The 22245-nt window shown below is 35.3% G+C and overlaps 1 pseudogene; it reads right to left on the bottom strand.

Moving 5' to 3' along the window:
• Positions 1-11595: 11595 nt before the first annotated feature.
• LOC120587944 (uncharacterized) lies at positions 11596-11714 on the bottom strand (annotated as a pseudogene).
• Positions 11715-22245: the final 10531 nt, after the last annotated feature.

Raw genomic sequence — 22245 nt, 5'->3', positions numbered from 1 at the left:
GTGTGAGCCATGCCATACATAAAATGCTCAAGATTCTGAAGAGTTGGATTGATTTTCAATTCCAGTACCTCCTTCGATTGCTGGCATTTTGGTCTAAGCCTCTAGATGATATAGAGCTGCAACCAAGGACAGATGGAGGCTGTGGAGCACTTCAGAGCAATTTATTCTGTCAGAATGGTGCAGAGAACTGGAAAATTTGGAAAGTCTATAAACCACAGTGGGTCTCATTTCAACTCAGTCACCATTCTGTCTGCTTCAGCCCAGAATTTCCAATCCCTTTCTTTCTTTTCTTCCCTGGGAGGATAATGGGAGAAAGGGGAGTTATGCATTTCCATGTAAGTTTTCCCAAAACAGAAAAACATAACAAAAGAGAAAATGAGAGGTTATCATAATCATCAGCCCCAATCCATTCCCAGCTTAGATCTCTCTGACCCCAGAAGCAGTATCCCACTGTTTTAGCTGCGATCCAAGGACAGAAGATGACCCATCAAGAAAGTGCGTGTTAACAAGTCTTTGTAGTTATACCTACTGCAGAACCCTGAGGAAGGGCAAGAGAGAATCTGGCACAACAGTGGTTTGGGGAAAAAGTCCTCATTCCTCAAAATGCAGTATTGCTGCAGGTTTAGAGAGGAAAATGTCAAAAGGCAACCACTTTCTCTAGGGTTGAACACAAATAGAGTTTTTACTGTCAGCTAGAAATAGTCACTGAGGCTTTAAGCCCTTCATTCTCTTTGTCTTTAACTTCACCTCCTGCCACTTTCTTCCTGACTGCCCATAGTGGACATCTTATGGTTCTTAATTATGGTTTTCCCTTACACTTCAGCTCAAATCACTTCCTCAGGGAAGCATCCCAACGCAGCCCACTGAAATGGCTCCCCTGTCATAAACCCTGCGTGCCCTCTTTTAAAACACTTGGTACACCTATATTTATTCAAAGTTTATCTTTTCTGACAACTGTAAGTTTTGTGAGAGCAGGGACATGTCCACGTGGATCACCACTATATTTCCAACATCTATCCCTTTCATGAAATAGGTGCTTAATAAAATATCTCAGTCGATGGAATGGATAATATTTCAGTACCAGCCGGTGACCAACATTTTTTATCACATGACTCCGTAATAAGTTCTCTGAACAAAGAGTAACAGGACCATGGATGACATGGATTAACTAAAACATTGCTCCAAAGGCCAAAGTTCTTAACATCAAACCATACCAGCTTCTTCGAGTTCACCTGGCGCCACATTTCTCTAGCTCTCTGCTATCTAACCACACTGTTCTTTCAGTTCTTGGTTCGCACATGGATTCCTTTACCACTGCAAGTGTTTTATGGGTTATTTCCTTTGTTTGAAGTGTTCTCCCCACTCCCATTCTGTAGCCATCCTTCCTAGTCCTCATGATTGAATTTTGCACTTATTTCTATAAACTGTCAATCTTCCACCAGATTATACGCTTCGTGAAACTAAGACAATATTTCTTGGGTTCACTGATGTATCCCAATGCCTACCACATTGTAGGCACCTGATAAATAGTGTTGTATGAGTAAATAAACAAGTAAATATATTTTACTGTGGCTAAATCATCCAACTGAAACTATCATCTCCTTATTGGAATTTATTGCAATATTGTCTTTGAAACTATAAATGCTTCCATTTCTTGTAAAGAAAGCCAAAAATGTGCCATCCGTTTTATAATTGTGCCTCTTTATCAAGAATGTTTCACAGATATACATTAGGTTTACCAATTCCTGGATTTCTTCAAGAGTATTCCTAGCTTGTGGGAAAGGTTTATTTTTGCATCTGCGGCTTTGTCATTACAACCTTGAATTGTGGTCTGTCACACTCAGTGGTCCTTGCTATTGGTTCTTAGCAGATATAAGTTAAATGACTTTAAAAATGGGTACCAAGGACTAAATCAAGGTGGATTTGTTTAAGAACCGTGTCAGACCAATCTATTCAACAACATCCAGATGACACGTGTTTTATGGGAAGCCCACTCTCCCTCTCCTCCATGCACAGCCTCTCTGTTACCCACGGCAGGGTGGTTGATTAGAATTGGTATTTTGATTTCTTGCTTCAAAATGGTAAGGCCTGACATCACCTTTCATCAGAAATATCTAAAATTGATTTCTTAAAATGGAATGAAAGCGACTTTATGGATTACACAATGGGAGGCTAGACTCTGAAGTAGATTCAGAACAAATAGATAAAAATTTACTTTGCCTTATCTCTGGAGCCTTCTGTGTGTGTGAGCCACTTGACCGTATGAGGCTCATTCGCTAGCACTCTGCCATTTTTGCTACTTTAAACCATAGGTCATCTTAAAGTAAATGTAATTAGTTTGTCAGGCTAACAGCCTTTTTGCTGATCTGGGCCCAGTTGTGACAAAATATGTGGGAAATTGACTTTGGTCACCAAACCCTAACTATTCAAAACTGCCAACATGCCAGGCGCAGGTTTACTTATAGACATATGTCAGGGGCACACTGCATGCTCTGGCTCCCAAACAGAGGGGTTTCGGGGTTGTTGGCTCCCTAGCTTGCAATTTAAACCCTGGAACAAAAGTATTCTTCTGGGTAGTGTGGGTGCAGTGTTTGCAAGCTTTAAGTTGTATAAGCTGAGTTTGCCCCACAAGGCAATTACTGGCACCATTTCACTATCTTTCTGCTCTTTTGATGTGGTATTCATTTTGTTTGAGGCATTTGCCTAATTTAGGAGGTACAGAGATTCTGTTAGGATTACCCTTGAGCCCTCATAGGTTTGGGGAATGGGGAGTCTCTGTGCAAACCACAGAGCCCACTGCATAAATTGAAACACTAAAAAAAAAATTAAAATAAAAAACGTACATCTAGAATAATGGAAGCAGCATCTAGGGAAGAAAGCTGATATCTGCAGATTATAGGCTCTCACTCCTTGAGTTATCATGTTTTGCCCCCTGCTCTAGTGAGACATAAATAAATGTTTTGAACGACAGCAAAACAAAACAAAAAATACTCTGCTTTTAGATTAACATTTGAAAGGTATATCAGCAGCTCTGTGCCCTTATAGTCAAACATTACAAATATGTCGTGGCCCTAGGAAAAATTCTTCAAAGTGTTAACTAACACACAAGTTTCACCTGAAAAAGAATAAACTGGTGGGTCTCAAAGCCACATGAGCAGAAGTAGAAGCCAGGCCTGGAGAATGAGCCAACATGCCCTTCGCAACAGGTCAGTGCCTGCTTCTTTTCTCACTTCTAATTACAAAAGAGTTGGGCCATGATGACAAAAAAATCTGAAGTCCTATGGGCCCTGGGAAAAGGGTAGCTTTTAAGCTGCATAACAAGGAGACTTCAAGGTGAAGTGAAGCATATTGATGCTCAAAAGTCAGTGAGGGCCATTCCTTAGATATGAATAAAGACAATTTTGTCTTGGATTGCTCTTTTTTCTGGATAGCAAAGTGTGGACAGATAGACTTTTAAAACAAGTTATAAAACTCATTTTCTTGATTTATTTGAAAACGATCCATTTTGCTTCATTGGATTTGTACTAGCATAAAAATTCAAATTATTAATCTAAATTTTAAAATTATCCTAGTGATGAGACTCAATATGAATATATTAATTAATTGTGCACTTTTAAATTTTAGGTATGCATTTTATTATCAAGATATAATATTAATAATAATGGCCCCAAAAGGTAAAACATGGCTTTTCTTTGCAAAATAATTTAATCATTCTCACTTTATCAGTATCACCAATGGTATCACTCAGCATAACCTCTTTAAAAATTTTGTAAAAGAAATTTTTTAAGAAATTCATTACTTTTTTAAAAAGCACATGCCTCAAAATATCTAGTTGCTACTAATATGAGTTCAGGAAGCATGGAGTTAAAGGAGTTGGCTTTTTTTTTTCTTAAATCTGAACAATTAGAATCAGCAGTTTGCATTATTTTAAAAATGGATGCTTAGAATCAGCAATTTTCTTGGGTTTTTTCTTTTTAAGATCTTGAGGGTTTTTTTTATTTAAAGTGGAAAACTACATTAAGTGCAAAGCAGTCAACAAAGAAGCAGCCATAAAGCCTAAGTATTCCTAGAGTTATAAAATATGTCCATTGTGCCAATTCCACTGCCAACAATGAAGTTTTAAGCATTAATATGCCTTCATTGCAGTTTTAATGCCTTAATATTGACTCTATAGCTCTTTTGGGTAATTTTGCTTTCTCTGGTACTTGAAAGGTGATGATGTCAGCGTTCTTCGCACTGATTCATATGCAGGTTGATGAAGCTGAGTTATTTATTGAGTTCCATTATATTTTCTATAAACATTAGTTCTCAATAAACAGAGACATTTAGCCGAGGGTTTATTTATTAAATAGGTACTGTACAGATGGTTTTGCCACACATGATGTGCTGCAGAGGATATTACTCAGGAATAATCAGCTGTGTTATAGCTTGGCTAAATTAATAAGATGATAATGATGAAATTGATGCTTTTGAGCTAGGCTTGGTAAATGGTTTTTGCATAAACAAACTGATAAATTTGAGAAGCAATTACTTGCTTGTCAAAGATAAAAACACAACAGGGCCCATTTATAGTTAGGTCCTATTTATTTTTAAAGATTGTACCAGATTTTATGTTTAATACGCTGCAATTAAAAAATAATACTTAAATGAAGAAGAATAAAAAAACTAACTTTCTGAGTTCTCCTTCAAGTCTGAAGAAGCAGTGTTGCTTGATTAGATGTCAAGCAAACTTTTTTGCTGCATCTGAAGGGAAAATATAACTAACAAACAACAGGGTAACATTCTATATAAATTTTTTAATCATATAGGCATATTGCAGAAACAGTTGATTAACAACTCGCTGTACTCCATTTTACCCCCTTCCCCAGCGACACAAACACACAGACAAGGGAGACACACAAACACACACTTAATAAGGGGACCTACAAAAACTTTTTTTATCTGGTTCCCCAAAGCAAAGATGATGTTTAACCTAGTTTATATAAAAGGTACAGAATTCATCCACTTTCCTCAATGAAATGTTGTTCCGTTTTTACTTGGAGCCTGAACATGAAAAATACATGCCTATTGATAAAATTTACTGATACGATTTCATTACACAATGCTGGCTTTTGCACTGTAAAAAGTCAGAACTGACTTCCAAGGTCAGAGAAACATTAGCTGTCCTCTCCAGCTTTAGCAGATTTTTTTTTTTTTAATTCTGATGAAACCATACCCTGAGGGGCTACCTTTTAGATCTGACCATGCCCATGTTCATCATGAGCTACACATCGAATCTATTGTTTACATCTGTTTGTGCATATATTTTTAACTATACAAGAATAATAACCTACAGATGATCTCTATATATCCTGCAGTATCTTATCAAAAGCTGTTTCATGCTAAATGACAGTTTTCTGTTTCTTTCCATCAAAGAGTTTATGGTTACCAAAGATAAGTTGTAGGGCCTTTTTACCTCTTAGATATATTTACCGGGATCTACAATGAACTATTTGTCATACAAAAAGAGAATCACATGCAAAAAGTAAATAAATATATTCATTCTAAATGTTGGGATCCAAAACTTTTGTATAGTATCACATTTATTTTTTTTTAAATGTTAAAAACAGAGGCAGAGATCACTACTATTCTAAAGTATAGCATGAAGTCAACTATGAGGCAAAATCAGACATCTATTTCATTAAAATAGTCACCTTCTTTGTCTTTTGAAAAGAGGACTTTGAGGTCCTTCATTTAAAAATATGTTAGCTTAAAATAAATTAATGTTGTGACTATTGAATGCAAGCTATTGTGTTAGAATGGGTATTTTGCATTTTATTGTTTGTGTGAAATAAATGAGTGACAGCAAAATGCTGTGTGTATGCATGACGGTAGAAATTCTATCCCTCTGGGCAGCTCAGAAAACAAGATATTTATCTTCTCAATAATTGCCAATAAGAACAAAAATGTAATGATCACAAAGAAATAAGAATAGGCAGAATTTATATCACAGAAATTCATAATACATTGGTCTGATATCAGAATGCCTAATGATTTGTTATAAAACTTCGGTTGTAATTTTCTCCTCCTGGCTAATTGGAAAAAACTGCTCCCCAACACTAATTACAACTCCATCAAAAAGAAAGGTGAGCACAAATATGTCTTAAGGGAACATGAAAACTTTGAAGATGAGGCCCCATAAACTGTATTAAGAGATGAAATTTGAATTCGTTCTATGAGCTTTGCTTTCTGGAGACCGTTGCAATGAGTATCAGGAAATAAATCCAATGAGTTTTTTAGTGATGATATCAAGAGGCATGAAAACATAACATATTGAGTTGCCTTACATAATGCAGCTTACATTGATCAGCTTACAAATTGATCATTGTTAATAGAAATTCTATGTTGGGTCTGCAATATCATATGCTTTCCTGAAAATAATTTTTGGTAAGTGCTTAGCAGAAACTTCTGCTGCTTGGAAGCAATCTGAATTATCTAACAAAGCACTAATATGCATGTGAACTCCGTACTAAGCTATAATCTTGGTAAGAATCTTGCTTTACATGTACCATTTAGCTTATAATTTAAGATATTTTAAAGTACCTATAAAATTAAAGAATGAATAAGGGCAATGGTGTATCTATGTTTCTTGTTCTGCGATTAAAGACTGCAGTATATGAATTGATTTGACTTGGTTTCAGATATGTATAGTCCAATGTCACAAACCTGAGCATCTGGCTTTCCCCTGGCCTTTGATAAATACCCTGTGGAGGCGAATCTTAATAATACACAGCACATTCGTAAAACTCATGCAAGAATTATATTTGGTCCTAATACTAAAAGGATTTATAAAGGTTTACTGTTTACTTGAGAGTCTAATGTTAGTTAATACATAGTCTAAGACAAAAGTGTAATGTTGAATAAAGGAAATATATCTTTGCAAATTACAACATGAAAATTGTCATATTTGTAAAGTTGTTTCTAATCGATATTCAGGTGACATGGACTTTTTCCTCATAAAAATATCTAAGGAACTATACTGGTCAAAGTTGATATGCAGAGAATGAGAATGCAATTTTTACTAATCAAAAATCTCAAACAATTTTAGAATTTTTAAATTTCATTCAGTCTATGCGCTTTATCACATATTTTTGTCAACATATACTAATTTATATTCAACAATCACTACATTTAATATTACATATTTTTGTCAATATATACTACTTTATATTCACCATTTACTACATTTAATAGTCCTATTTGAAACATTAAGAATTTATTCAAATAAATAATCAAAATAAGAATCAAATCAAGCTCTCTTTTTTAGACTTATTTGACAGCTATTTTTAGGTTTATAATTCTGTTTTGAAAAAAAGCAAAACACTTGGGAACATTTACCCTGTTCTAACATATATGAGTAATATATGTACTTGCAGTACAAAAATATACTCATGGTTTTTCATATTTATTAAATTCTCCCTTTTGTCTCAAATAATTTCATTGGTTAGAATAATCAAAATTACATTCATTAAATTATTAATTCACATGAAATAAAGAACACTGGATTTAGCAGTGGTAAAACTATGAACTCTAATGGAGAACACAGAAATTCCTCTTATAAACACACATTGGAGTAGGCTCGTCCGTTATAAAGCTAAATTATGCCGATTACAAAGCAATTTTGTAAAACGGCTTACATGGATTGGAACACTAAGCGACCATTCAAAATGAGAGTGGGAGAATTTTAAAGACACCAAGTAGAATAGAATTACAAATTCCTGCCACTTTATCTCTTAAAATCTATCTCTTTCATATTACTCCTCACTTCACTCCTACATGTCAGTATGTGTCTCCAACAGGCTAAGAATGCATTCATTCATTCATTTATTCATTGTTTCTATTTTACTTACTTAGTTCCTAATATGTGCCCTGCAGGGCACCAAGAGCTGAAAATACTAAAATGAATCAAGCAAGGGGTGTATCCTTAAGGAGCTCAGAACAGTAAGGAAGATAGACAGCAGAGCATAAGAGACATGTATCCCAGTACAACCGAGTTAAATACACCATGGAAGAAAAAACTATTAATAGGTGGCCATGAACCAATCTGCTTAGCTCTTTTATGTACATGAAAATAGAGGTATCATAAATCCAGGGAGAAAACCAGGAGCATGAAGAAGTCTGCAATTGAACTGACAAAAGAATACAGTGAATACCCAAGTAGATGTTCTTTCATCTCAGAACATGTTCCTTGGGATAAGGAAGGACTAAGTGGGAGCAAAAGTCCAATTCTAAAACACAAGGGCATGTGGGAGTGGAAAGGGAAATAAGACTGATAGTGGACAAATAGTTAAAACTCATTTCAATATTGGAAATGTCGAGCTCTTCTGAAAATATTCTTTTTCTAACAGTAGGTATAATTTTCTGCTTTTAGCCTCCAGAGGCTTCTTCATCTTAGGCAGGGGGATTTTTCCATCATCCATTGTTAAGGGTGGGACAACAATAATTTCTCCCCTTCCCTGACTGATTCCACTGCTTCTCTGTTGAGGCTCCCAAAAAGGCTGTCAATTAGTGACAATTGCCATGATGTTCTGAGATGTGGTCACCTGTCTTCCACAAACTGGACCGAGACCACCAACTCCTTTCACACAATCAAACAAACGTGAACTAGTAATGACCTATGTTTACTACCAACCTGGGCTCAAACCAAGGCCTGCTCCCACGGACCTGCTTTAGCATTCTTGATGACAAACAGCAAGTTCAATGTGTATTTACTGCCCTCCAATAAATGGACCAGTGCTGTGGCAGTAAGTGTCACTAAACAAATATGGCTCTCTCTTATTACCTACGTTACTCTCTATGGAGAAGGAAGACTCTTCGCTCCACCCTTTTAGGTTCTCTCAGCTGGCCTAATAATCAAATTTACATGACACAGATTAACAAGAGAAAAAAACAAATTGGATTACATATGCATGTATAGGCACCCCACATATATGAGAGAGTCAGAGACAGAATGGGAAAATAAGGTACATAATGACATTTTGAGTTAGGGATGAGGTAAGATACCTTAGGATTTCAGAGGGATGAAAGTCATTTGCAAGATGATAAGAAGAGCAGATCTGCAGTAATTAGAAGCTTGCCCCACCCCACAGATTGGTCATAAAAATTTATTTCTGCTGATAACTCCTATTATGGGCAAGGCTCCTAATTTAAATTCTTTAAGGGAAAAGTAAATGTTTCTCGTAAGCCCCCAGGGCCTGGATTGCCTTCAGCTCCAAATAAGTCATGTACCAAAGTCACACACCTCAGAGAGACCTGTTCTGAACCCTTCGCCTCTATATTTGAACTTTGTAGTCAGACTGTCCTAGGTAGGTATTTTTACTACTACCCCTTGAAGTAGAATGCAGATTAAAATTCATATATAATTTTTAAAAATATGGAAACTAAATTTACATATTCATGTGCCACCATAAGATGAGGAGGTAAAGAAGGCCTGCTGTATGTTAAATTCCAAGAAGCAAAATAAACAGTATCAACATCAGGGATGCATGAATTCCATGAAAGTATTTTATAACCATCTGCATATTGTGGTTCTCTAAATTAAACTTTAAAGTAACTTTAGAGTACTTAAGTAGAAGTAGACTCTCCAGTTCCCACATATATTTCAGACTTTAAAGGGGGGTTGTATTTCTTTCTCAAATGGTAATCCTAATTATCAAAAGCACAAAAGGAAATATGGTTTAGAGCAAATGACAGTATTTGAAGAAATTAAGAGGTAAAGGCCTAAAGAAGTACAGGTTAGAGAGAAATTATTTTTAGCTCCAGTAATAAGAAACAGGGTTGAAGACGTAAGTCAGAGTCATCCTTACATGGCTAGAGGATTTGTTAGGGTGGGAATGTTTCAGAGATATCAATCTAAAAGATATAAAATCAACACAATAGAGAAATACTGGAGGCAGGAAGGGCGGTTAGAAGATAATGACAGTTGTCCAAGCTAGGGGGTGTCTTAGAGAGCCTTGGTTGAAAAGGAGCATTAGGAGAGCAATTGCTGATTTAGAAATAACAGGACTTGTTAATTGGTTGGCAAAGGAGGCAAAGAGGTAGAGGAGATACAGTTGAGTTCCTGAAGTGTGCCTGGATGCCTAGAAGATGACACAGTAGTAAGACAAAAAAAAATTTTTTTAATAACACGGGAGGTGCAGATGCAAGGGAAAGATGGATTTAGTGAGAATAATAGTAATTTCAAAGTGCCGGAGGGATAGGCAAGCACAGCTATATTTCCATCTACTTTGAGATTCATCCAAGAAGATGTAATAATAAGACAGGAGACAGATGAAAATGTGAGAGACTGCAGACCTAGAAGAGAAAAAGATGGAGATCCTTAGAAATACAACCCAGGCCCTGCCCTCGGAAACACATCATCTAAACATAAGAGAATTACACGTCTTCCTTTAAAAACCTACAAAGAGAGGTGAAGTAAAAGGTAACATGAGAAATATGTTAACAATGCAACAAAATTTAAACATATACACATTTATTCTCTATAATATAATATCTCTAATTTTACTATATCAGAATTTTTAGAATTCTGAGTCTTGAAAGATGAAGGCTCTCGAGTATCATTATAAAGCCATATATTTTTTCCCCAGGAACTATTTGGCAATTATGCAGTGGTATTTTGAGTATCACAGCTGAGAGGCATTACCATTATCTAGTGAGTAGAGGCCAGGGATACTTAACAAAACACCCTAAAATGCATAGGACAACCCCCCACAATAAATAATTGTGTGGCAAAAATGTTGATAGTGCCAAGATTGAGAAACCTTGCTATAAAGTTACTTTAGCACTTTGCTCAATATTATTTAAGGTTCGTGACGAGTAAAGTTCACCAATGAGATGAGCTAATATATTTTCCTGACTTTTTTTTTTTTTTGAGTGCTTAACACAGTCATTCAAAATACAAAGAAGACACCAGAATTCTCTAGGGTAATTTCTATCATAAAATAACATTCATGACAATTTGGATACATACATAGTTTTAAGCATGCATTTAAAATTTCAGGTATTTAAAATGCCCAACATTTTCTGGCATAATTGTGTTTTCTGAGTCTCTTTTTTCCAAAATTCCATTAACCAGTTCATTCTTTACTGTTCCAAGCTATTAAAATCTATTAAGATAACTTAGTAGATACAGAAATTTACCTTGGCTAACTCCATTGCTAACTTTCCTCTTCGATACCATATAACATTTCCAGCATTTAAATTTTGGTATACCCTGACTACTTGTTTTGTTAATTTATTCTTCTGGGTCTCTACAGACACTTACTTGCTTTTTTTACAGATTTTTATTTTGACGATGCTATCATTGTGTAAGAGTGCTTTCAACTAAGCCCTCTCACAATGAAGCCAGTCACAGAACTACTTCACAGCGGACTGATAGCTTACAAAGTGCTTCCATGGCATCATCTCAATCTTTAGGACAGCTTTGTGATATCGATGGTACTTCACAGTCTAGTGATGCTCCTTTTTTTTTTTTTTTTTAGGCGAGGCAACCCTTGGTTGACCTCACAGATTGCAAGAACCTTGTCAGCTTACAATCCCTTATTTTTTTATTTTTCACGCCTACAGCACCTGGTCTTCCTAGGTGGTCTCCCATCCAAGTACTAACCAGGCTCGACCCTGCTTAGCTTCCGAGATCAGACAGGATCGGGCTTGTTCAGGGTAGCGTGGCCATAGACTAGCGATGCTCTTGAGGGCTCCAGCCTGACCTAAAACCCCAGCTGCCTTGGTCCTTTCAGCCACATCACCTACCTGTCAGAATGACTCACCAAACATGCCTGGTCCCTCTTTCTCCTATCTCCAACCTCTACATTCACATAGTTCATTATGTCTCCATCTCATATGGCACTACTGGTGAAGGCAAAATAAAATACCTCTTTTCCGAGACTGCTGTTAAGGCCAAAGTAACAGACTGTTTTATCAGACAAGATTTTAATTTTCATGCTTCTGGACAGACTTAACCTAACCATTCAGATGGAATTAAAAGACCCTGTTTTAGGCCATCCTTCATCCTTCAGTAGTACAAAACCCAAAATTTTAAGGAAAAAAGTTAAGTTGCTGGCTTAAAATATTAAATGTGACCAGATTCTGTTTACATGAATGTCTTTGTTGGATAATCACAGAAGACTTTGTGTGTGAGAGAGAATTCTGCCAACAATATGTCCATATTTGCCTCTACCACTAATAAGAGATTCTCTTGATCGTCACGTCCCCCATTCTCTTCTCCTCTGTACCACCACCAAACTCCTCCTAACACTTTGGCAGACTGATTGGTAATAGAGTCAGTTATCAACTTACAGCTCTGAGATAGGAGAGGTGGCCAAACATTAGTTGAGATCCCCTCTGAGTGATACATGGAAAAGTGGGAAATATTATTTGTAGCTCATGAAAGCTCATAAAGAAAGTGTAGATTACAATTAAAGAACTTAGAGCTCATTAAATATCCAACAAACTCATTTTCAGCTAAGAAAACTAAGCCCCAGAGAAGAGAATCTTTGACAAATATAAATCACGGCCATTGCAAATACATAAAAAATAATGAAAATCTCTCCTGTCTGTTTACTTTCTGCAGATGATCTTTTATTCTAAAACACCAAGTACCATCTTCTGTTTTATTTCCCTGTTGTTGGTTCTTCTTTCTCAGTGCTCTAGGCTTCTCGTGACCCATCATTGAAATACAATTTTTGTTTTTATTTAACATTTAGTCTTCACTTCTTCTGAGTGTTAAATATGTGGGCTCTGAGACTACTTGGATCTGACTTATGCTGCTATCACTTAAGACAGAGGTGTTGGACAAGTGACTTTAGCTCCATGGTCTTCATTTTCTCATCTTTAACATGGTGATAATAGTTGTGCCTAATTTATAGATGTTTGGAGAGAATAAAATGAGATTACACATATGTGTGTGTGCATGCATGCACAACACATGCATCAAGGCATACAGGCTTAGCACCACAGGCTGGGCACATAGTAAATGCTCAGTAAATGTTGGCTATTATTTCCAAGTATATTTAATTCAAAATCCTAGTTATTTAATAGTATATATAAAAATCACAAGTCAAACCACTGAACAGCTCATTATGTCTTTGCTGGGAGAAGGAGCAACACAAATATGATGTGTAGAATGGTGGTAACTGTTCATTGATTAGCAATGGGTGCCAAGCCCTGTGGTAAGAACTTTTGCTGCTTCATCCCATTTGCACCTTAAAGCAATCTAACCTCGTTTTCCTGTTTCAGGTGAGAAAACTTAAACAAGTATGAGACAAACAAAATGACTTGCCCAAGATCACTTGGAGACAAAACAAGAATTAGGCCTTTGACATATGCCATTTATTTGTGGTCGTATGTGTATTCCACAAAGGCTGGATTTTAATTTCAGACTTTCATTCCACGTCTCCTCTTGTTATTATTACACCTTAATGTCTGTGCCATTTTACTAAATATGATTTAAAACAAAGGCAGTTAAAACTCATTATAGGAAACTCAAAAAATATTTTTAAGTTTACCAACTTTATTCTATTTACACAAGAGAAATTTAAGGCATTTTCTTGTTGGCTCACTACCTTCCCCAAACCTCTCGCATCACATGTACTGCTTTAGAGAATCTACAGTGACACAGAATCACACATTGCAGGCATCCCATTGTATGGAAAATGTCAGTTCAAGGCCTAGATTTTTTTCAAAGCATGGGAAGTTTAGTAGATGCTGAATAACAATGTTGATAGAAATGACAATGCTCTAACAAATACTTTTTGTTACTTTTCTTCTAGATAGGAATATAACTTATACACACAGGTATGTGCGTGCATGTGTGTGTGTATGTGTGTGTGTGTGATATATGTTTGCTTTTTATACAGTCTCTAAATAAAATTGGAGGGTATCCAATCCAGGAAGCTCTAATGTCAATCTTTATTTTACAAGCGCCAAAATGTATATCACAAGAAATTGTCATTCATCATGACACTTCACATGTACTGCATTGTTTTAATAGAAAAATCTAAAGTTTCATTATGTTAATGTTGAGCAATGAAAATAAAACATCATAAAAAAATAAGCACTTTTTGGTGATTGGCTATAGCAATTTTCTGTCAGCTTCAAGCACAATAAAAGCACACTGAATGGAAATAGAACAAATGCTAGGAATCCGACAGCACCAAAATGTTTTACTGGATCCCTGGAAATCTAGTGTTTGGAAGTGTCAGCCAAATAAAATACAACTTTCTCAATAAGCTCTGTAATAACTTAATTGTTCCACAGAAGAATTTATAGAGTGAGTCTTCCTATATACCAATGCTGAAAGCAATCTATCCAAATAACATGTCTCATTTAAAGTGATAGTGTGACTTGGTTAAAATTTAATAACTAACTTAGGTCACATTCAAAATAAAAGAATATTACAGATCAAATGAAACACAAAAGCTCATCAATAACTACGTCGATTTTTCCATTTTGTAGAGAACACAAATGATATACTAACAAGGGAACCATCTAGCACATGATCTTTCTGCAGACAAAGAAAAAAATAGCCACAAATACAACACTGTTGTGAATAAGCTTAAGTATTTTCTGTATCCGCACACATATTATTGCACAATTAACTAAAAATGTAGATTAATATAAGAGGGAAGTGTAGATTTAGTTTAATATAAAATATCTTAATCTCAGGAAGTATACTAGTTTTCCTTAGCTATCAAAATGTCCACATTTAGAAGACCTCACTTTATTCATATTTTTTCCTCTCCACCTTTTGCTTAAAACTCCTTTATTGCAGCAATTATCTTTGGAATGAAACTAATATTTGTCATGTAGTATGGTGTGCTAACCAAGGTATAATATTTATCATATGATAAACCTATAGTAAGTGATCGATAAATATTTGTTGAATTGAATTACATTTAAAAATTTTACACAGAAATCCCCCAGAGTAGCCACTCTATTTGAAGGTGAATAAACAGCATCCCCCTATAATGTGCTAAATTTCAAAATATTCATCCATTCATTTACAAACCACTCAAAAGAAAGAGTATATGCAGACTAGGCATTGGGTCAACAATTTTGTTCATTTTTTCAACAGATTATTCAGGTACTAAAATTTATAGAACATTCTCTAGGAGCTAATTAAAGGTGTTTTAATCTGCCTTTCCTGAGTCAAGCGAGTATACTATTTTTGAATACGTCTCACCCTTGAATGAAAAATATCTTGAAATACTGGTCGATTTTACTAAATTATGTCTATTTTGTGTCAAATACTTTAGAAACAACTTTGTGAAATTGATTTCCCTCTCACATTGCAATTTTTTTATATTCCAGAACAGTAACTGTCTAGTAAAAGCAAAATCTGAAATAATTGCTCAAACTGGCTTTATAACACCTCTTTTCCTGTATCTGTTTTTGGCTTTGTTTTGCCCTTGGTAAATAGCTGATGAGCATTTTGTTGAAGGCCTGAGTGAATAAACCCCCACTTCTAGTTAGAGTTTATGGGCAATAGGTATCTATCTGTATTATGTTCTGTATGTTTTACAACACACTGAACTGTAAGAGATCTGAATGTTGACAGTCTTCTCGGAGTATCTATGTTACAAACTGCAGGGCTTGAGGATTTCTGACTGGTTCGCTTAAGTTCATTTTATAGGAGTGGGTTACTTTCCACTCTCCAAGAGGGCAAGTATTATCTAACATATGACATATAATCTCGTTTCAAGAGTTCATATGATCTGCAGAAAAAAAAAAAATGTGTGCCTACTTTGCAAAAGTCCTAGAATGTCTGTTGGTTTTCAGGACTCCTTTTCAGGGTCTCTGTAGTCCCAGGGCCCCTGCTTCTCTGATGGCAGAGGCAGTTTTGTGGCCACTTCACTGGCGCTGCCCACACCCTTGACCACACACCCTGCTTGAGTTCACACAGGTCTCTCTTTGTTCTGTTGTCTCTGCAGACAACAGTCACCCGACTGTGCAGAAAAGTGCTACACTGGAGCTGTGTGCACATAAGTAAAATATTGTTAAATAGTGCCTAAGGAAATAAGAGAACATTATTTTAAATTATCTCGATCATAAAATCCAAGTGAAGATTTGGCAGTATAGCAGCTAAAAAAAAAAATCTCAAAACCAGTATTCCTTTTAAATAAAAACAAAAATGAGAAACAGTAACTATTAGAAATCCCACCTGGTGCTTTTCCTGTGTTAATGATGCTTCTTAAATTGCGTGTGGGTAAATGGTAATTTTGTCTCACACCATTAAAAACTAATGGAACCCTTGATGATAAGAAATGCCATAGCTAGCTTGTTGGAAAACGTTTAATTAATAAAGTAATAAAATTATTGTAAACTAGTGCAGTTTCAGGGAGAATTCAATGGGATATAAAACAGATAAAATATCCTAGAGAGTTTGTACGGAAAATAAACATTACTATATAAAATACCATATAAAGTTAAAGAGGTTTGTGTCACACAGAATTAAAATTTGCTATTATGCTAATAAAAAGAGATTATTCTTTCAGGAAAAAAAAATGCTAGAGAACACAGTTTATAAAAAGCTGTTTTTAACCATCCAAGGAAGTATCTAAATTACAAAAAAAGAGAAAGTTATTGTATTTTTCCAAAATTTAAGACTGCAAATTGAGGTATAATTATACATTTAATAACTTAACCTGAAAATGATCAAATAATTGGTCAAAATGAAAACATTAAGTCATTTTTCTGTGGGTTTTTTTTTTAATAGGAGTTAATTCTTTAGATTGTCTCATATTCTTTTTGAAGCACAGTTTACATTTTTGTCTGACCTTGGGACTTATTCAGGAATCCCACATGAGGATTCCAAAATGTCTTTTGTCATTCACTTGGGGCTAAATCACTAAATAATAAATATTCTAATAGTCGTCCAGTTTTTCTTTGACTCTTCAGGGTGCTATTGATTCTTTTTTAATATTCTAATCCTCTCTAGGGTTATATTACTCTAAACTAACACAACAATTTATAAGAGACATAAATTTAATATCCTCAAAAACATTAGTAAAAATTTGAGATCTTCAGTTGAGAAAAAAAAAGTCTCAGTAATCTAAGGAATTTTAAAGCTTAAATGACAAGTTTTACAGTGACAGTGAAAGTTGTCATTGTAACGGTGGAGTTTTCTGACTTCTCAGTACTTGTAGAAATAATACCAATTTTTAGATCTTTTGTAATTCAACTTTTAATGTATTCATTCTTGCAAGCTTGGATGCATGTATTCCTTCATTAATACCAAAAATATTATTGAACAATTTCTGTGTTCCAAATACTTCTGTAGGGAAGGTACAGCAGTGGAAAAGAAGTTGCTAGCCTCATGCAATTTATACTCCTTATTTTCATTTTATTATGAAATTAAACAAGTTTCTTCTTTCTTAGAGATCATCTCACAATCTTTTCCAATTGCCTATATTAAGTTTTTTTGTCACTAAACTTGTTAAATGTTTTTAAATTTTTTCACTTGAGTTTTTAAACCCTAGTTTCTTTTTCTTTTTAATTAAGACTGACTCTACTCATAATCTTGGGGAAAAGGAGGTCTCTCTTAGCAAATCTCCAAATCATCAAGTTTAAGAATAGGCTTGACTTTAATATATTAAGAGCTTTTCATAATCAATAAACAAATGATAATACAATAGCTAAATTATCAAAGAACTTTAATAAGTAATTTGTGAAAGAGGATATATAAAAGGACATCAAAATAAAACATCTAAATTAAAGTATGTACAAGGCTATTTTCCCTACGTCATTGAATAAGAAAAACCAAAAGTTGATTATACCAAGGAAAGAAATAACATGTAGAGAGAAGTACTCTCATACTTAGCTGGTAGTACAACTTGAGGTGTTAATTTGAAATTACTTACTAAAATTTAAAATATATGTAACCTTTGACTCAATAATGCCACTCTGGGGAATTTATCAAAATGAAAGAATGGAAAAAACAAAGATATGTATAAGAACACTCACAGCGATACCGTTAGTTGAAAATTTAAGGGAAATAAAAACATTAATAAGAAACTGAGTAAATAAAATAAACATATAAAATTTAAAAAATTAAAAGATAGCTTTCTATATATTTGCATGGAAAGATATCCATGACATTGGTAATTGAGAAAGGCAGATTATGGAAAACTGTATAATTTTATACCATTAAAAATGTATATATGTGTATATCTGGAAGATACTCCCTAAACTTTAACCATTGTTTCAAGTGATAGAATTATGGAGAAACAGGGTGATTTTCACTTTTTGTTTTATACATTTATCTTTGTTTCTATGTTGTTTACAATGACTATTTATTAAGTTTATAAACAAAAATAACTATTTTTCCCTTAAAGTTTTTAAAAAATCATTTTACTCTCAAAAATATAAAGACTAACTATAATTGTGTGGTTCAGTTTTCAGAATGCCAAAATCAATTGGCTAGAGTCCAAAATGAGGCTCTTGGGCTTTTTTGGTAATTTTGAAGTATTCATTTGTCATAACTAATGAAAACTTAAATTTCTAGGATCAAATATCATACCTAGAAAAAGAAAGGAAATGCCTAACAGTTATAGCAACATATCTTCACATAGTTTTCTATAACATGGGGAGCACAATGTCCTTGAGAGTTTCTTCAGACTGAATAGCAAGGAAGTTCATTTTAGAATAGTGTTAGCATCTGCATACGGTTAATCATTAGTCACACCATACAGCTGGAGGACCCAGCAGTGCTAAAGATATCACTGAACAACACTTACAGTTATTTGGGAAATTTGTATGTATTGTATTTAAGAAACTTAAGCTACTTGGATACTGTCATTCAGAAATTCTTGAACGCTTCCATGTGTTTAAACCAGCAGTTCAGATTACCACAAAGCACATTCCAGCACCATTAATTCTAGGAATTCGCAGTAAGAATGACTGAGAAGCCAGAGTGACCATTCACGAGGCCCCTCTCCTGCATGTTACATCAAACTGATCATCGAACTCAGGCGATTCTACCTTCTTAATATCCCTCTCATCTTCCCTCCTATTTATCCATACCTATAATCCTACCTAAGGCCAGAATTTCTCACCTGGCTTTCTGGTCTTTCTAAAAGACTGATTGGATTATATGACTCTCTTGCTCAAAACCCTTTTGTGAATTTACAAAGCTCTCCTAAAACCCAACTTTCCTTAAAGTAAGGCCTTTGAGGATCTGGACCTTGCTTACTTCCCCAGCATTTTCACTTGCCAACCTTTCCACATGCACCCTTAACTTCAGACATATTACATGCTTGCTCTTCCTATGAGGCACCAGACTTTCTCTTCCTTGTTCATGCCTCTATACCTTTGCATATAATGTCCTTTCTGCCTGGCAGCCTTCCTTTCCTCCTCTGCCAGTCTCTCTCACTTTACTCATCCTACAAGTTCAGGTGTCATTTTTTTTAGAAAGCATTCTTCGAAGTGCTTCTCCACCAAGATAAAGTCTAAGTGTAGGAATCCCCTGTAATTCTATAGTACATTATTCTTGATGGAGGTGTCCCTCTCTTATCATGGATATTCTAGTAATATGTCGACTCCTCTATTTCTCTTACAAGACTGAGATCCCTTTGAAGGCAGGGATGTCTGGCATACTTTGGGGAACATAGCAGACCCTCAAGAAATTTTCGTAGACCGATTTAATGAGTGAGTGAGTGAGTGAATGAGTGAGTGAGTGAAGAATGTATTATCCTACACCCAGAAAACCTACAGATAGCCACATATTTTTATTAATAATACAGAACTGAAAACCATCACTAACTTTTGATACTCATTTAATAAACCAACTTTTAGTGTTCTAGTTGACCAAAGTCATAATTAAAAGTAAAACAAGAAGCAAATATACTAGGGAGACTTGCAGGTAGAGTTTGGTACCAAAACACCATTAGTATCCAGGTTAAACTTCAGTTATATAAAATGGTTTTGTTACTATCCTGATGTATGGCTCCAAGTCCAAATGTTGCTTAAGATAATGGTGTTTCTAGTGATAGTCATACAAAAATATGTCCTCAAAATAGGTTACTGGACCAGAAGGAATCTCTTTCCATTGCAAAATGTCTGAATCTGTGTACAGTTGGAATAGTGACAGCTTTAACGGTGTGATGAAGTTAGTTGATACATGATACAGCTGTGGATTTGCAGAAAATGATAGCAGTGGGCAAATGGACAGGTAAGCCTGGCCAAGAAAAGCAAGAATAGAGGAGCTTCTTGACAACAAAGATCAGCCAAGAAGCAGAGGAAAGTTCAAGGGACAGCTGCAGGACAGCAGCAGGGCTCTGGAGCAGGGGGCATGTTTGAGTCTTGGCTCCAAGATGTAAAGTGGGTATTTCCTCCTCTAAACTGCCAGCTTACAACATGTGTGTGTGTAGATAAAATAAAATAACCCAACAGCCATTTAAACATTGTGAGGTACAATATAAGTATAGGAAAATAGTATCATTAAACTATAATGCAATTGTCATAGATGTGATTAGAAAAGATTACTGATCACCTACTGGTTTTTCAATTGACATTTTCACCTAGAAACTTGATCAAGTCTTTTCCTCCTCAAAAAAATTTTTTGAACTTAATTTTCATCCATATCTAGCTATTTTTAAACTGCCTTCTCTCTCCTTTACTTCAGAGCCAATTTCCACAAATAAATAATATGAAGTTATTTATTACTTCCCATTGCTTTGAAGCTTTGGACTCCAATACTCTGGCAGCCACTACTGGATGCCTTTTAATCTTCCTCCGATTTTATTCATCTGTGGCTTTTGACATTTGTTTACTGCCTCCTTCCTGATACTCTCTCCTTAGACTTCCATTTTCTCCTGGTTTCCCCCTCCATCTCTGACCATTCCTTCTCAGTCTCCTTCACTAGCTCTCTCCTGCCGTTTGCCCCTTAAGTTTAGTCCCCTGTCACAACCCCGCAACATGCACACACGCATTGCCACCTGCGAAAAGGGACTTCTTGTCCCACGTTCCCTGCTATTCTTGGGCAGACTATCTGAGGTCTTTGAACGTACTATGAAGAGATTTATACTTCTTATTAAAACTGGGGTATGGATTAATGAGAGAAGTGTAAACACTGAAACCTTCTGAGAGGTTTCAACAAGGGAATCGTTGGGGAGGGGAAGGTGTAAAGGTGCTAAATTCCTATCTCCCACACAAAGAAATTAGTAGATAATATTTAAAACTGAGAAATGAGAAGTTTGCATTATAAGTAAGTTATTTTAAATATGGAGGTAAATACCACAGAGGAGAAAAAAAAGTCAGCTAGGAGAGTTGAAAATGTTTCTCTGAGGAGTGAGAATTGCAGAAAGTCAGACGTGTGTTAGGCAAAGGACTGCTGTTTTTCACAATACCCCTTATAATACCATTTGGCTTTTTAAACTTCATGCACATTCATATAAAAGGTGACAGGATAACATTCCAAAGCCACCAGTTTCCTCATATATAAAATCAGTAATTTGATGTAAAATTTGCCTAAATGAAAAAAAGATAACTGGCACCATTCCAAAGCAGACCTCCAAGAGTGGAGCAATAAAACAGAAAAAAAAAAAATGCTGGCATGACAGTTGAAGGAGGAGACGAAGCGATAACTGCCGTCTGGAATGAGAAAGAATTAACCACACACCCCTTTTCTATTAAGCACAAAACTATATTACAATAACCAACTCCTAGTCTTCATAATATCTCTGTTATAAGCAACTCCCGTGCATGTCAATAGGAGTCTCCTAGGTAAAATTCCATCTGCCCGATCTTGTTTCTGATGTTAATTCTGTTCTAAGTCTATTTGATTCTTAATTTAGATGGTAGGACAGACATAGCCTTATCTTTTAGGTCACTTATTCTGGCAAACAGATCCCTACCTCTTCTCTCTTAACACTACACGCTTTAGGTATAAAAAAAATCCAAACATAAAATTCTTGATAACATATCAAGAATTTCAAATTTATACAACACATATCTTTTGTATAAAATATAATATTATGAAGACGTAAACAAGGAACTTTCCATGGAGTCATATATATTCCATGTTGTGGGATATATATTTTAAAGGCCCAGTGTGGCATCTTGTAGAAGTCTTTGGGGTCTTACAAGTGTTACTGGATTTCAGTCCCTATAATCGGTCTAATGTATCTTGTTTACAGGCATTCCTGATTAAACAACATAGAAAAACAAGGCAGGTAGGGGAGGAGGGGGCAAGGAAGGAGCATTCATTAGCAA

Source organism: Pteropus medius, unplaced genomic scaffold (assembly GCF_902729225.1).
Source record: "Pteropus medius unplaced genomic scaffold, Ma_sr-lr_union100, whole genome shotgun sequence".
In the NCBI taxonomy this organism is placed as follows: Eukaryota; Metazoa; Chordata; class Mammalia; order Chiroptera; family Pteropodidae; genus Pteropus; species Pteropus medius.
The sequence above is the reverse complement of the archived record's forward strand: the minus strand, read 5'-3'. Positions and strand labels throughout refer to the sequence as shown.